A 16,254-nucleotide genomic window follows, 5' to 3' on the forward strand; every position below is an offset into this window, starting at 1 on the left:
TATACATGTGATTTTTTTTTTAACATGCTTTATAATGTTCTCCAGGGAAAGCCTAATCCTTGGTAGCTACCTTTGTGATTTATAGGCTCTGGGAAAACCCAAAACCTTCATCTGTTGCTAAAATTTACCCAACAGTGATTCGATCCTTTGTGCAAAGACTTCCTTGCCTTTTCTGTAGGATGAAGATAGTTTGGACAAAGTCAATATTTGTAGTCCCTAACATCTATAGTACTAACTGGTTTTTATCAGTTCATGTTTCCCCTCCTGACAGGAAGGCTAGGGAAGAAGAGAATGTTGCAGGAAAGAGAGAGAGAAAGAACTTAAGTACCAGAGATACTCAACCTGCTTTAAAACATTCCCTAATGTTCCTTCTAAACACCATTCCCTTGGGACTTGAGAGGCACCCAGTATCATTGTCTGCATTTTCAGATGGACAAGTGGAAACCACTGAGGTTAAATGACTGGCCAAAAGCCAAAATGCCAGCCTATGGGGGGGTCGGCCCAAAAATTCCCACCTATTGGCTCATTGCACTGAAGTGGTCTCCCATGAGGGCCTTTACAGCCATTCATCCTGAGGCACCTCGACTCCCACAGTTGGGTGACCTCCATAAAGCTCACCAAGGAAACTTCCAAGGGCTCAGGCCACTCCACTGGCAGTTTCCAGGACCGTACTCAGCTCCTGCTCTCCATCACTACCTCTCCCGTTAAACCAGAAAACCAGGCTACTCCAAGAGTGAGAGGGCATCTGTCCACTTCTCTTCAGGGGTAGCCTATCCTTCCCCTTATGCCTACCTCCAAGCCCAGCCACCGAGAAGAATGGAATAGTATGTGCCCCTTATGGGACCTTTTACAAAAGGAAAATGTGCTTGGCAAGGTAGTGTACTGTAGTGCGAAACACACGGGATCTCAGTGGGCTTGACTCCGGGTTATTCTCAGGGCCTTAGCTAGCCTGAGTGGTGCCTTGGATCATAGGAGGAAAGCGTGCCACCTCTCGGTGGGTGCTGCCCTGCTGGTTTGTGGCTTGGCACATCAACCTTGATTTATCCCCTTGGCTGGGTGCCTTTGTGTGCAGTGATTGACTTACACAACTATCTGTGAGTGTCATATCCATCCTTTACTGTTGGGTGACTTGAGCAAGTTGCTTAGCCTTTCTGAGTCTTGGTTTCCCCATCTATAAAACAGGCAAAATAACAGCACCTTCCTCCAAGTTCCCCAGGTTAAATGAGATACAGCTTGTAAACCACCTCACATGGTAGCTGTCTCCTAGGACACAGGCATTCAATAACATGGTAGCCCTCCTTATTAGCTGTTTAAGTTGTGGCCTGGCTTTAGAAGACAAGAAAAGCCTACATTTTACCATACTCTCTTGAGAAGCCTGATTTGCCTAGCAATGTATTTTGTAAATGGAGGACAATTATGAAAAGGGGAGGTGAGGTTCATTAGAGATTATTGGTTATTTTAATCTAAATGTTATTGTTATCATTCTTTCTGGTTGCATCATCTGAAGTAGGCATATCTGATATGGAATTTCTAATTACATGTTGAGTTCAAGAAAGGATAATTTATAGTCCACACCCTGACACACCTCTGCCTCTGGAGCATACTTGCAGTTGTGTTGGACGTCTTGGGCATTGGGACAGTCAACCTCATTCAAGGTATTAGTCAGTGAATTCTTGTTTTACTGTTGTATGGTCAAGTGAGAGATACAAGTGAGTAATTCAGGAGCAAGCACTGAGGAATGTCTGATTTGCATAGGCACAGAAATGAGCCTTCTAGGCTGGGTTTAAAAAGAAAGGAAAAAAAAGGAGCCATTGAGTAGTTCTCAGGCCAGGTAAAGCCCCAGCGTGCTCAGTCGGCAGCTCTGATGTCCACTCTCTAAGACCAGATCAACTGCCTTCCTTTATAAAACCATTTTGGTGGGAAGAGGACATTTATAATTTAGCCCTGGGAGATTTAAAAAAACTTCCTGGGGCACCTGGGTTAAGCATCTGCCTTTGGCTCAGGTCATGATCTCAGGGTCCTGGGATGAGTCCCACATCGGGCTCCCAGCTCAGTGGGGGAGGGAGGTTTGCTTTTCCCCCTCTCCCTCTGCCCCTCCCCCTGCTTGTGCTTTCTCTCTCTCTCTCAAATGAATTTTTTTTAAATTTCCTGACAATAAATAGAATAGTGGCACGTGTGTGCATGTGTGTATTTACAATCACTGGAGGGCAAGAATGAATTCTCAGTTTACCTAAAAGTGGAACATTGGTCTTTTCTAGGTGAACTCACATATCTTTCAGGGAGTACATCTTTCATAATTTTAGCGTAACTGCTTCGAAAGGAAGTCTATAATCCGTAAATAACTCTGTGGCTCCCTTTGCCTGGAGTCCTTCTTTCAACTTTTATCAAGGAATATTTATAATCAAATAATTACACTGCGTTTTCAAACAAGCAACTGTAAAAATATCACTCAAGAACTCATTGCAGATTTTGGGAGGAGCCCATTTCACTCACAAAACAAAGCAACAATAACAACAAAAAACAACACAATAAACCTTAACAGAAAGAAAGCAATTAAAGACTTTGTGACTCAGTGTTAAAGTGATGGAAAATCAGGTTGTTTCCAGTTATTAAGGCCCCTTACTTCCTGTTTCGCAGAACTGAATCAGCTGGGAACAAGTGAGGGGAGGACGGTGATAGCGTGTATTCATGTGTTTGTGGTAGGATGCCCTACCTGAGCCAAGACTATTCAGACTGAGCTGTTTGCAGGCTGCCAACTCCTTCATTTTGCAGAGGTGAATGCTGGAAAGCACTTGTCTTTTGAGAAAAAAATTTTGTTTGCTTGGGAGAAGCATGGGGGAGGGATAAAGAGGGAGTCATAATATCCTTTGTCTCTTTTGGTGCCCCCCGCCCCCAACACTCACACAGGTTCCATTGGCCAGAAAGGCTGGTCTGGAGCCAGAAACCCAAGGATGTGGTTTCCAAGCATGGGGGGCTTTAGGAGCCCAGATGACAAGCACAGCATAGGAGTGGTGATAGTCTGCCTTTCCACCTTCACTTTGCTGCAAAAGTCCACACAGCTTTTTCATTTAGACTCAGGGCGGCCTTATGCTAAGTGCATTATGCTTAAGAAGTATATGCATTAAAAAGGCATTATGCTAAGTGAAATAAGTCAGACAGAGAAAGACACATACTGTTTGATCTCCCTTCTATGTGGAATCTAGAACAGCCCAACTCATAGAAATGGTGAGTTGAGTGTAGGTTACCAGAGGCTGGAGGGGTGGGGGAAATAGGGAGATACTGGTCAGAGTATGCAAATGTCCAGTTATAAGATGGGTAGGTTCTGGTGTTCTAATGTGCAGCACAGTGATTATAGTTAATGATACCATATTATAGACTTGAAAGTTGCTAAGAGAGTAGATCTTAAATGTGGTCACCACAGAGAAGAAATTGTAATTAGGTGAGTTGATAGAGGTATTAGGTAACCCTGTGGTGGTAATTGTTTTGTAATACGTAAGTGTATCAAATCAACAGGCTGTACACCTTAAACTTACACAATGTTATATGTCACTTATAGTTTGAGAAGGCTGGAAAAAAAGACAAAATGGGGACCCCTGAAAATCAGAATGTAAGTTATCTCATTAAATTGCTTGGCTGTTCATCTCTGCTTACCTATCAAAACCACTTGGGAAATATGTTCAAATTACAGAGGTTCAAGCTCCATGCTATTCCTATTCAATCAGAATTTTTGGGGGGGTAGAGCTATGTTTAAAATTTTTCTCAAGTGATTCTGATGTGTACCAAAGTTAAGAATCAGTCAGTGCACTAAACCAAACCCATGATTGGGGGCACCTGGCTGGCTCAGTTCGTAAAGCGCGCATCTCTTGATCTCAGGGTTATGAGTTCAAGCCCACATTTGATGTGGCTCCTACTTGGGGGGAAAAAAAATCCCCCACCCCTAACAATTGTAGTTAAACCCCAAGGAGACAGGGGCCTAAGCAGAAAGCAGGAAATGCCCTCTAGTGGCCAAAAGAAGCCATCCTCCATTCCGTTGGCCCTGGGACCCGGGGCAGAGTTAGAGAGATGGGAAGATGAATGTCTATTATAAACCACATTATAGACTTCTAATTGTACCAATATGCCCCTGAAACTTAAAGCATAAGATCCGTAAGCGCAGGAACCACTTATTCTTGTCTAGTCCATGACGGTGCCTAGTAGATGGTGTATACAGTGCCCGGGCCATTGTGGTGGAAGGCCTAAAAATAAGGCTCAATATTATACGCTGCCTTAACATCTGGTAAAATCGGGCAGACTGCAAATGGCCTAGTTGCAAGTTCCTTGCCCGATTCTGCTCTCAAGGATAAGGTCTCTTAGCCAAACAATGCTCCTTATCAAATGGACCAGACATAGTTTCCTCTTATCCCTAAGTAGCAGGTTCTTTGACAGCGTGTGTTATTATTTAAATGAGCCAATCCCATCCTCCCACAGGAACCAGCGGCCCTCACCCTCTTCTCTTCCTGGGTGCAATCCCTCTGTGGTATGTGGTGTCATCCTCCCGGGGCTGTGACTCTATGTGACTAGTAAACTGCTCTCAATCTCATCTGTCCAGTGTAGGCTTTTGTGTTTGCCGCCCCCCCCGCCCCCCTCCCCACTATAATCCTAGGGTGGAAATCCCTCCCTTACTATTAGGGTACAAAGACACAATCAAAACATCCATAGAGGGCGTTCAGTAAATATTTGTTAAATGAATGAGTGATTAAGGCCAAAGGGATCTCAACAAGCTTAGCTATCTCCATTTTATTTATTGTCCATTTGCATAAACTCTCAAAGTGATCATAGGCCCAAATGAATAATCAGGGTAACATATTTGTCAAATGTTAGGGTTGGAAGAGATTTTAGAAATCTTCAGGATTAACTGTCATTTTATTTCTACAAGACCCACTGCCCAGACAAACCCATGAATTCCTCAAGGACTACGTTTTATTTATTCTTATATCCTCTCAACGCAGAACAGAACTGCTGTATAGTATATGTTTGAAAATAGATGAACGAATTTGCAGAGGTTAAGTGAATTTCCTCGGAACCCCTGCTAGTTAATGGCACTGCAAGGACTCCATTCCAGGAGTCAATTCAACAGATATTCATCAAATGTCTTCTCTGAGATACAATATCTGGCTAGGTGCCCTAGGTATGAAAGGGGACTTGAGGCAGAGCTATTAAGATGAGAAAGACATTGCCCCTGCCCTCAAAGAGCATGCACTCTATAACCATGCTGTCCACTCTGGTAACTGCTAGCCATATGTATTTAAATTAAAAATTAAAATTCAGGGCACCTGGGTAGCTCAGTCAATTAAGTGTCTGACTCTTAATTTTGGCTCAGGTCATGATTTCAGGGTCATGAGATCCAGCCCTGTGTTGGGCTCCATGTCCAGTGTGGAGCCTGCTTAAGACTCTCTCTCTCTGGGGCGCCTGGGTGGCTCAGTTGGTTGGGCGACTGCCTTCGGCTCAGGTCATGATCCTGGAGTCCCTGGATCGAGTCCCGCATCGGGCTCCCTGCTCAGCGGGGAGTCTGCTTCTCCCTCTGACCCTCCCCCCTCTCATGTGCTCTCTCTCTCAGTCTCTCTCTCTCAAATAAATAAATAAAATCTTTAAAAAAAAAAAGACTCTCTCTCTCAAAAAAAATTAAAATTAAAATTAAAAACCATTAGGACTACATCAAAATAAGAAGTTTTTGCACAGTGGAAGAAACCACTGACAAAACAAAAAGGCAACCTTCTGAGTGGGAGAAGATATTTGCAAATGATATATCTGATACGGGGTTATTATCCAAAACACATAAAGAACACCACCAAAAAACCCCCAAATAATCTGATTAAAAATGGGCAGAGGACCTGAATAGACATTTTTCCAAAGAAGACATATAGATGGCCAACAGACACACAAAAAGATGCTCAACAACACTAATCACAGAAATGCAAATCAAAACCGCATTGAGACATCATCTTATACCTGTCAGAACGGCTAAAATCAAAAAGACAAGAAATAACAAGTGTTGGCGAGGATATGGAGAAGGATGGACGCCTGTGCACTGTTGGTGGGAATGCCAGTTGGTACAGCCACTGGGGGAAATACTATGGAGGATTCTCAAAAATGTAAAAATAGGATTACTATATATATGATCTAGTAATTCCACTACTGGGTGTTTACCCAAAGAAAATGAAAACATTGATTTAAAAAGACATATGTATCCCTATGTTTATTGCAGCATTATTTACAATAGTCAAGATATGGAAGCATCCCAAGTGTCCATCAATAGCTGAATGGATAAGGAAGATGTGTTATGTATCTACAATGAAATATTGCTCAGCCATAAAAAAGAATGAAATCTAGCCATTTGCGACAACATGGATGGGCCTAGAAGATATAATGCTAAGTGAAATAAGTTAGAGCAAGACAAATACCATGTGATTTCACGCATATGTGGAATTTGAGGAACAAAGAGACAAAAAAACAAAAACAAAGACTCTTAAATACAGAGACCTGGTGGTTGCCAGAGGGGAGGCAGGTGGGGGAATGGGTGAAATAGATAAAGGGGATTAAGAGTACACTTATCTTGATGAGCACTGAGAAGTGTATAGAGTTAAGGCATATATTGTACACCTGAAACTAATATAACACTGAGTGTTAATTAGACTTCGATTTTAAAAGTTAAAAATTCAGTTACCCAATCACACTAGCTGTGTTTCACGTATTGAATCGCTACCTAGTAGCTAGTGGGCTACATTGGTGGGTCACACAGATGCAGAACATTCTGGTCATTGCAGAAGTTCTATTGGATAGCACTACTGTAGAAGGAAAGATGTAATGAAACCTAAAACCAGAATATGAAGCGGAAGATAACAGAGGTACCCATTAATGCCATGGGCCAAAGGAGGTAGTTTTAGGATCAGCCCCCTCTAGATTCTAAGTCCTTTGAGGACAGGGACTCTGACTCCTAGCACTTGGCATAATACCTGACCCGTAGAAAATGCTTAACCCAATTTATTGAATGAAAATAAACTACCTGCAGAGGTGGTGTTTTTTTCCTCTAACATTAGAAAAATACGAAAGTGTAGGAAATATAAACGTATCTGCAGGCCAATGCTGTAAAATGTTAAAATTTTCTATATCTAATTCAGGTCTTGTATTTGTTTTAGGAAACATGCAGCTCTAATTACTTCATTTCAAGTGCTAAGAAGTATTCTCTTGTGTTAAATGTACCACAATTCATCTATTCTACTTTTTTTTTTTTTTAAAGATTTTATTTATTTATTTGAGAGAGAGAGAATGAGAGGGAGGAGGGTCAGAGGGAGAAGCAGACTCCCTGCCGAGCAGGGAGCCCGATGTGGGACTCGATCCCGGGACTCCAGGACCATGACCTGAGCCGAAGGCAGTCGCTTAACCAACTGAGCCACCCAGGCGCCCCATCTATTCTACTTTTGATGGAAATGTGTCCTGTTTCAAATTTTTACAATTAACAATAGGCTATAATGAATACTCCTGTAAGTGTTTTTCTTCTGCAAATATTCAGAGTTTATTCCTAGAAGTAGTGTTGAAGTAGTATTGCTAGGGGTTATTCATATCGCAAAGTATTCTAAATATTGACAAGTTGATTTCCAAGGGGACTGACCAATTTATATTCCCATCAGCATTGTATGAATGTTCTCATTGTTCCCCATTCTTGTCAACACTCGGTACTATAGGCTTTTATTCTTTGCCAATCTGATGCAGTGTAGTATTTCCTAGGAAGTTAAAAACATAAGAACAAGGTAAAAAATGCCTACCCTGCTATAATCCTGCCATTGGGGTATGAGGAGAACACCAGTTATTGGCTTTTTGTGTTGTGATGAGAAAATTGGCACTAGGACCAAAGCAGTGGCTGATTTTTAAGATAAGTAAAGCTAGGCAAGAAGAGTATAAGACAGTTTTACCATCCAGTACCTTCTAGCTACTGCTAGGCATCAGGCCAGGAAACTTTTAAATAGGATTTGGAAATCAGAACATGTTCAGCATGTTTTCAGTGTGTTATATATTCTTCCTAATATAAACAATTTATTTTCTCATGTGTCCTGTTAAAAGCATTCCAGGTTCCCTAGCTTTCCACTTCTTTGTCTCAAGCCAATTTCTGATGGAAGAAATTACTGGAAAGTGAGGAGCTGTGTAAATTAGATATCTATTGGTGGGAAATCTTAGCAATCCGAAGGATTGTCAGCTTAACAAGAGGCAAGGTAATGAGTACAGACCATATCTTGAAATAGTTGCTCACAGCTAATTCATGTAGATACTTTAAATGCTTGAAGCACAGAAAATAATCCCATAATTTAGGGACATATTACTATTTCATCTTGTAGAGATGATTCTAGCTAATGCCCAAGAAACTAAAATGAACCTGTCTAGAAGGGCTTTAGAGCCTGGGGCAGTGGGAAACACCCATGGCTCCATTTCCCCAAAGTGGTTCTTTGATGGAAATAAAGTATTTCTTAGCAACCTTTCATTATGGCTGTTATACTCATGGGAAATTTGAGATAATGCGAATTCTACTCCCAGAGTTATAACTTCAATTTTTTTAAGTGATACAAGATCTGAGAATATTTTTCTTGCTTTTTCATGTGAACTACAGAGTTGTGACAGAGAAAGGAGATCAGTTAGACCTTAGCAGCCAACTTAGATCAGTGGAAATATTTGAGATGAAAGCTCAGATGAACCAATTGTGTTCTATTTTACTAATCGGAATCCAACACATGGTTTTCCTTTTCAGAAAGGAAGATTTAGGTCACCTGTGGTGTTCTTTCCCAAAACCTATTTGTGGATGGCAGCACTTAGAAAAATTATATCTTCTTAAAATAATCCACTCTGCTCATTCGGAAAAACAGGCTGTCAATTTCCTCCATGATTTTCAGAAGTTGCAATGAAAAGGCAGCTCCCACAGTAGAGCAGATGATTATGACAAGCTAATGGACATTTTTCCTCAGGAGATGGAGAGAAAAATATATTTAAATTATAGTTCCTCTGGAGATGCATGCCATCTAGTTGTTACATGTACAAATTAAAGGCTAAAAATGTGATATTAAAGTTAAGAGTTTAGGCTATAGTTAAACTACATGATTCAATTTTTATTTATTTATTTTTTGCACCACTGGATGATTTTGTTTATCCATTTCATATACTTATTTCATCATCTGTATAATAGGGAAAAACTGTTCTGAGAACGAAACACATTCATAATTTAATAATCATTTATTAAATTCCTTCAACTCGCCAGGCATTTATCCTGGGCGCTGAGGATGGCATGATAAATAAAGCAGTGTTCCTGTTCTCTCAGGCTTACATTCTAGTGGGGGAAATGGCCCACAGTAAAAAATAAACAAGATTATTTTAATTGCCTCTAAAGAGTGCAATTTTAGAATGGGTAGTCTGGGAAGCAGGTGACAAATGTCTCAGCAGGTGACTTCTGAGTTGAGGTGTGAATGATAAGGAGCAAGTTCTGTGCATGAGGGGTGGGGGAGAAGGGTTCAGGCAGAGGGAAGAGCAAGATCAAGCCTGAGGCTGGATCCAGCAGGGTATGCTCAAAGATCAGAAAATAAGCCAGCATGGCTAGTGTGATAGAAGACGGAGTGAAAGAGGCAAGCCAGACCATGGTGAGGAGTTTGGGTTTATTCTCTGTGCCATGGGAAGCTACTAGAGTGTTTGTGTTTTGGAAAGACTATTCAGGTTACTGTGAGAAAATACATTTCCAGAAGCAAGGAGAAATACCAGGAGGAGACCCCTGCAGTCATCCACCATGGACAACGGTGGTTTGGTCTGGGGGTAGCAGTGTCTGGGATGGAGACAAGTGGGCAGACTTAGAATATATTTTGGAGGCAGAACTCTCAGGATGTGGTGATAGATTAAATATGAGAAAATTTTCAAAAAGGAAACCATGATCACTTGTAGGCTTCTGGTTTGATCAGCCAGGCAGTTGGCTGGGACAGTTATCAGCCTATGTATTGTCTTCAGCTCCAAACACTCCCTTCTGTACTGTGCTTTGTGATGCCAAGACTGGACCTCTGTAAACTAGCCCTCTGCTTTACCAGCTGGCTCCGCGTTAGGTCCCGCGGAGCTAGAAGGAAACGCAAGGCTGAGGAGGAAGGGATTGGCTCCTCCCACGTGCTTCCGGTTTCTGAGCACCCGTGAAGCTTCTTACCCTGTTCCCTGGCTGCACCTGTTCCCTCTGGTGGCAGCAGTTGAATGCAGGTTGCGGCTTTTCCACCCTCTGCAGAACGAACTTCATCCTGCCCTCCGCAGAGAGACGGCAGCACCAGCCGAGCAGAGCCCCCTCCTCAGAGGTCAGAGGCTCAGATCAGCAGGGCACCCCTCCTTTACTTTTCTAAATAGTAATCATTCCAATCTCCTCCGTCTGTTCCCTCAGCCCTAAGGGAAATAACTGCTTCCCACACACTCCATACTTGAGAGGCCTCTTTTCACCGTTTCAGTTAGCAACTTTATACCTAGTTTCAAGCTAACAACTTTATACCTAGTTAACAATTGTCTATTCAAATACCTTCTGCGGTTTTTGTCTTCCAGTGTGACTTTGAGGGGTCATTGGGGTTTCCACTCACTGACATTAGGAAGACTGGGAAGGAAGAGCTGGAGAGTGAGGGTGAGTGAGGGTCTGAATACTTGGAGACGCCTTCGAGGTGGATACAAAAGCTTGGCAAAATCAGTGGAAGTATTTTGTGGAAATTAACTGGTTATGTGAAAGTTACAATAAAGAATTATTGTATATTTATAATTATTTGTAAATTACAAGCTACTTTATATCAGCAGGATTTCTAATAACTTTCTAATAACTTATGAACATATATACACACACACACACACACACCACACACCTCTTTTCCAGAGATCCAGTTAAGTATTTACCAGCACAACTGTCAAAACACATATACACAAACATTTCATTAAAATGTCATAAAATACTTATATTTACTATTATCTGATGCTCTCTAATATTTTATATTCTATTTCATTTAAAAAATCCACATTGCCACACTCCAAATTGATTTCACCACCATCTGCCAAAGGTTCAGGAACTGCAGTTTGGAAAACCCTGCTTTTAGAGGGCTCCAAGTACAGTGCTGAAGTTTTTTTTTTTTTTAAGTTTTTATTTCTAAGTAATCTCTAACCCAACGTGGGGCTCAAACTCACATACCTGAGACCAAGAGTCACATGCTCCACCACCTGAGCCAGCCAGGCGCTCCCTGAATTTACTTTTTGAAGAGATGTTCTCAAGGATGGTGGTCTAATGTCTGTTTTTGTTTTGTTTGTTTTTAGCAATCTCTGTATCCAGTGTGTGGCTCGAACTCACAACCCTGAGATTAAGAGTCTCATGCTCTTCCAACTGAGCCAGCCAGGTGCCCTTCAAATGTTCTTTTTATATTCAGAGCTTAACAACAGCAAAAACTCAAAAAATAAGACAGAAAATTACACACACACACACACACATATCAAGGCAGAACTAGAAATCTGAAAGCCTGGGCTTTACAATACCTGCTCTGAAGACAGGCTAGGCAGCTTTGTAATGGCACTAAGAATATATGCCTGTATTTCAGCTTTTCAGATGAAAGCCTTTTTCTACAATTAAAAGCCTGTTATTCTTTATGATGCTTACACTTCTCAATTATTTATATCCTTGGAGGTGAACACTGTGGGTAATTTTTTTTAAATGCTGTTCATCTGCCCAAGTAGGTCAGGGACATTGCTGGAATACTCACTATGCCTGTATTTGGTAAAAGAGAATTCGAAGTTTATAGAAAATGACAGTTGGTATGATTCCACTTGACCATATTGCTGTAAGTATCTAAACATGTTAGACATCCATGGGTTATAAAAGGGATGAAGTGAACCAACTTTTTTGCAGTTCACCTACATCAAGTAGACATTCTGTCATTAATGCATGTACAGACGTATAGTGCCTCTGAAAGTGGCCTTACCCCTTTTGGAGTTTTTGACAAGCCCTTGGGAGAGAATCCAACTCAGCTTCTCACAGCTGCTATGTGGCTTTTGACAATGTTAACAAGAAGGTCCTTTTAGGATTCTTATTGCTATAACAACCAATAGAGAGCCTCAACAAATGGAGAAGGTGGGTTCAAACTCTGAGGACTCACTTCTCATGTTGTCCAGGGTAATGGAATAATGATAATTGAGTACTGAAGACCCATACTGAAGGGAGAGAAAACAGAAGTTCCTCTAAGTTTTTCCTAAATTCTGCCTAGAAACCTTAATAGGAAACAGTGAATCTTAACTTTCTGGGGTAATGGAAACATTTCAAAATCTAATGAAAAAGTAGCCTCTCCAGAAAAAGTCCTTGCCCAATGAATTGTGCCCACAATTTCAGGGCATCCACAGATCCTCCTGATGCCCATCCTGAGGTTAAGAACCCCTTGCCTTTTTTTTTTTTTTTAAGATTTATTTATTTATTTATCTTAAAGTGAGAGGGAGCATGAGCAGAGGGAGGGGCAGAAGGAGAAGCAGATTCCCTGCTGAGCAGGGAGCCTGATGCAGGGCTTGATCCCAGGACCCTAGGATCATGACCTGAACCGAAGGCAGATGCTTAACCAACTGAGCCACCCAGGCACCCCTAAGAACCCCTTTCTTTTAGATGATAAACTTCAGGGTAGATAATCTAGAAGGAAGAATGGCAAATAAGATAGACCCTTCTGATAACATTAAAGACCCCTGGTCAAAGAAAATCTATCTTGTGAATGCTGCTGATCCTGAATTATGTCTATCAGTGGTCCCTATGCACAGAGATTACAATTCATGGTCAAAAGCATCAGCTAAGGTGCGCCTGGGTGGCTCAGTTGGTTAAGCATCTGCCTTCAGCTCACGTCATGATCCTGGAGTCCCGGAATCAAGTCCCACATCTGGCTCCCTGCTCGGCGGGGAGTCTGCTTCTCCCTCTGACCCTCCTCCCTCTCATGCTCTCTCTCTCTCAAATAAATAAAATCTTAAAAAAAAAAAAAGCATCAGCTAAGGACAACTGGATATTCTGTGCTGCCTCAGATTATCAGAAATAAGCAGGATGTAAGTAAATTAATAATAATGGTAGTAATGGTCTATATTCTGTCTGGGTTTGTCCATAGGCAAAGTTCATTGAAGACTGCTGTAAGAGAATTAGCCAAAAGTTTGCTATAGAAAGTTTGAAATACATAAAAATAAATTTGAAATGGATAAAGACTTAAATGTGAGACAGGAAACCTTCAGTATCCTAGAGGGGAACACAGACAGCAACCTCTTTGACCTCGGCTGTAGCGACTTCTTACTAGACACATTGCCGGAGGCAAGAGAAACAAAAGCAAAAATGAACTACTGGGACTTCATCAAGATAAAAAGGTTCTGCGCAGCAAAGGAAACAATCAACAAAAGTAAAAGGCAGCCTATGGAATGGGAGAAGATATTTGCAAATGACATATCTGATAAAGGGTTAGTATCCAAACTCTATGAGGAACTTATAAAACTCGACTCCAAAAAACAGATAATCCAGTTAAGAAATGGGCAGAAGGCATGAATAGACATTTTCCCAAAGAAGACATCCAGATGGCTAACAGACACATGAAAAGATGGTCAACATCAGTCATCATTAAGGAAATACAAATCAAAACCATGATGAGATACCACCTCACACCAGTCAGAATAGCTAAAATTAACAACACAGGAAACAACAGATGTTGGCGAGGATGCAGAGAAAGGGGAACCCTCTTACACTGTTGGTGGGAATGCAAGCTGGTGCAGCCACTCTGGAAAACAGTATGGAGGTTCCTCAAAAAGTTGAAAATAGAACTACCTACAATTCAGTGATTGCACTACTAGGTATTTACCCCAAAGGACATAAAACTACACAATCAAAGTTACCCTGATGTTTATAGCAACATTATCAACAATAGCCAAACTATGGAGAGAGCCCAAGTGTCCATTCACTGACGAATGGATAAAGATGTGGTGTATATACACAATGGAACATTACTCAGCCATCAAAAAGAATGAAATCTTGCCATTTGCAACAGCGTGGATGGAGCTAGAGTGTAGTATACTAAACAAAATAAGAGAGAAAAACAAATACCATATGATTTCACTCATATGTGGAATTTAGAAACAAAACAGATGAACATATGGGAAGGGAAAAAAAAGAGCAAGGGAAGCAAACCATAAGAGCCTCAACGATAGAGAACAAACTTGAGGGTTAGATGGAGGAAGGTGGGTAGGGGATCGGCAAGATGGGTGATGGGTATTAAGGAGAACACTTGTGATGAGCACTGGGTGTTATATGTAAGTGATGAATCACTAAATTCTACTCCTGAAACCAATATTACATTATGTTAACTAACTTGAATTTAAATAAAAATTTGGGGTTGGGGGAACCTAGGTGGATGGAAGAGACTATAGAATTCTACCCCACATGTAGACATGAAGCAGCACCAGAGCCTTTGAGCTTTTTCTCCCTTCATCCCCCCGGTAATCGATCAGGGCACCCAGTCTTTGATAGGGACATATCCTACATTTAACATAAAGTACTAGACAAATACAGTTTTGAGACAAAGCCTCAGATTACTGTCTTTTAAGCCCCTCCCATATAGAAATAGTGGGAGCTGCCACCGTCACAAATTTCAAGCTGAACCCTAACCCTCCACCACTGGCCTGAGACTTCTAATGAAGACAGGCCATTCTCAACTACTCCTACTGCCCTCAAAGGAAAAGCTGTTAATAGGAGGCAAGCCAAAGGCCAACATCCCAGCTTCTAAACTCATTCCAAGAGGAAAGAATTTACACAGAGTTAAATATTTATACAGCAGAAACCATTGAGACCTCTCTGGCTGTCTTTGCAAAACTCATTAGGAGTTTTGCATAGGAATCTAAGTTTAACAAGTTTTTCAATTCTGGGACCCCAGACCTGCTTAATAAACAGTTCACCTCAATTGGGGGGTGGGGGGGGAAAGCACAGAAGAGCTTAGGAACAAGACCACACCCGATAGAAAAACTACAATCGTTATTCTTTGGTTCTGACCTACTGATGCATGGTGCCTCCCACGGTCTCTGGTTTGTTTGAATGTTTTGACATCAAATAACCATTTGGCACTGGGTGAGCTTGACGTTTTAGAAATCAAGATATTTTAGACTTCTAAATAAGTTGCCCTACTGGTTGTAAACCACAGAGTACAATGTGTGATGGCCATCTTCCCTCTCACTTATTATTTGAAGTGTCATGTTTTGGTTCCAGTCCATGGGTCTCAAGAAGGGTAGGAACTGTGTGGTAAGTGGATATATCTGGGAAACACTAAGAATATATGCTATTTGAAAAATAGAAGTCTTTTATCATGAATTCCTATCTCTGTGGTTCTGGAATAATAGGAAACACAACTGAACTTTGTGGTCTTATAAATAAATTGGCTCTTTACATTTCCAAGCAAATTTACCAGTGAAAATGGACAGTTTTATAAACATTTTTAATGATTATCTTATACCTTTTGTCTTTGTGTTTCTTTGTGAATCTTAAAGATCAGTGAATACATTGAAGTATGGACAATAAAAGGGCATTTGGGATTTGCTTTAACACTCTGAAAAGGGAAAATGTGTGTAGTGGATAAATGAAACAAGATCAACAAATTGTTAAAGTTAGGTGACAGGTACATGGGACTTCATCATATGTTTATATTTGTTTGAAACTTCCAAATTTAGGGGTGCCTGGGTGGCTCAGTTGGTTAAGGGTCCAACTCCTGATTTCGGCTAAGGTCATGATCTCAGGTTTGTGAGACTGACCCTGTGTTAGGCTCTGTGCTGGGTGTGGTGCCTGCTTAAGATTCTCTATCCCTGTCTCCCCCTCCCTGCTCACCACTCTCCCTCTCTCCCTTTCTTAAAAAAAAAAAAATTCCAAATTAAAAAAAAAAAAGTCAGGGCGCCTGGGTGGCTCAGTTGGTTAAGCGTCTGCCTTCAGCTCAGGTCATGATCCCAGAGTCCTGGGATCGAGCCCTGCATTGGGCTCCAGCCCTGCATTGGGCTCCTTGCTCAGCAGTGAGTCTGTTTCTCCCTCTCCCTCTGCTGCTCCCCCTGCTTGTGCTCTCTCTCTCTCTGTCAAATAAATAAATAAAATCTTAAAAAAAAAAAAAAGTCAGGCATGGAAATTTTCCAGTGATAAGAATTGACATTAAAATGCTCCTTAGGGGCGCCTGGGTGGCTCAGTCGTTAAGCGTCTGCCTTCAG

The 16,254-nt window shown here is 41.3% G+C and overlaps 1 long non-coding RNA gene across 1 annotated transcript; it reads left to right on the plus strand.

Moving 5' to 3' along the window:
* The first annotated feature begins 3,594 nt into the window (after window positions 1-3,594).
* LOC145721440 (uncharacterized) lies at window positions 3,595-11,374 on the plus strand. The gene is made up of 3 exons (XR_014145116.1): window positions 3,595-3,607; window positions 10,582-10,657; window positions 11,332-11,374. It is a non-coding gene; the product is annotated as an uncharacterized LOC145721440 (long non-coding RNA).
* Window positions 11,375-16,254: the final 4,880 nt, after the last annotated feature.

The sequence above is a fragment of the Leptonychotes weddellii genome, chromosome 5 (genome assembly GCF_054177405.1).
Source record: "Leptonychotes weddellii isolate Sample4059 chromosome 5, ASM5417740v2, whole genome shotgun sequence".
NCBI lineage: Eukaryota > Metazoa > Chordata > Mammalia > Carnivora > Phocidae > Leptonychotes > Leptonychotes weddellii.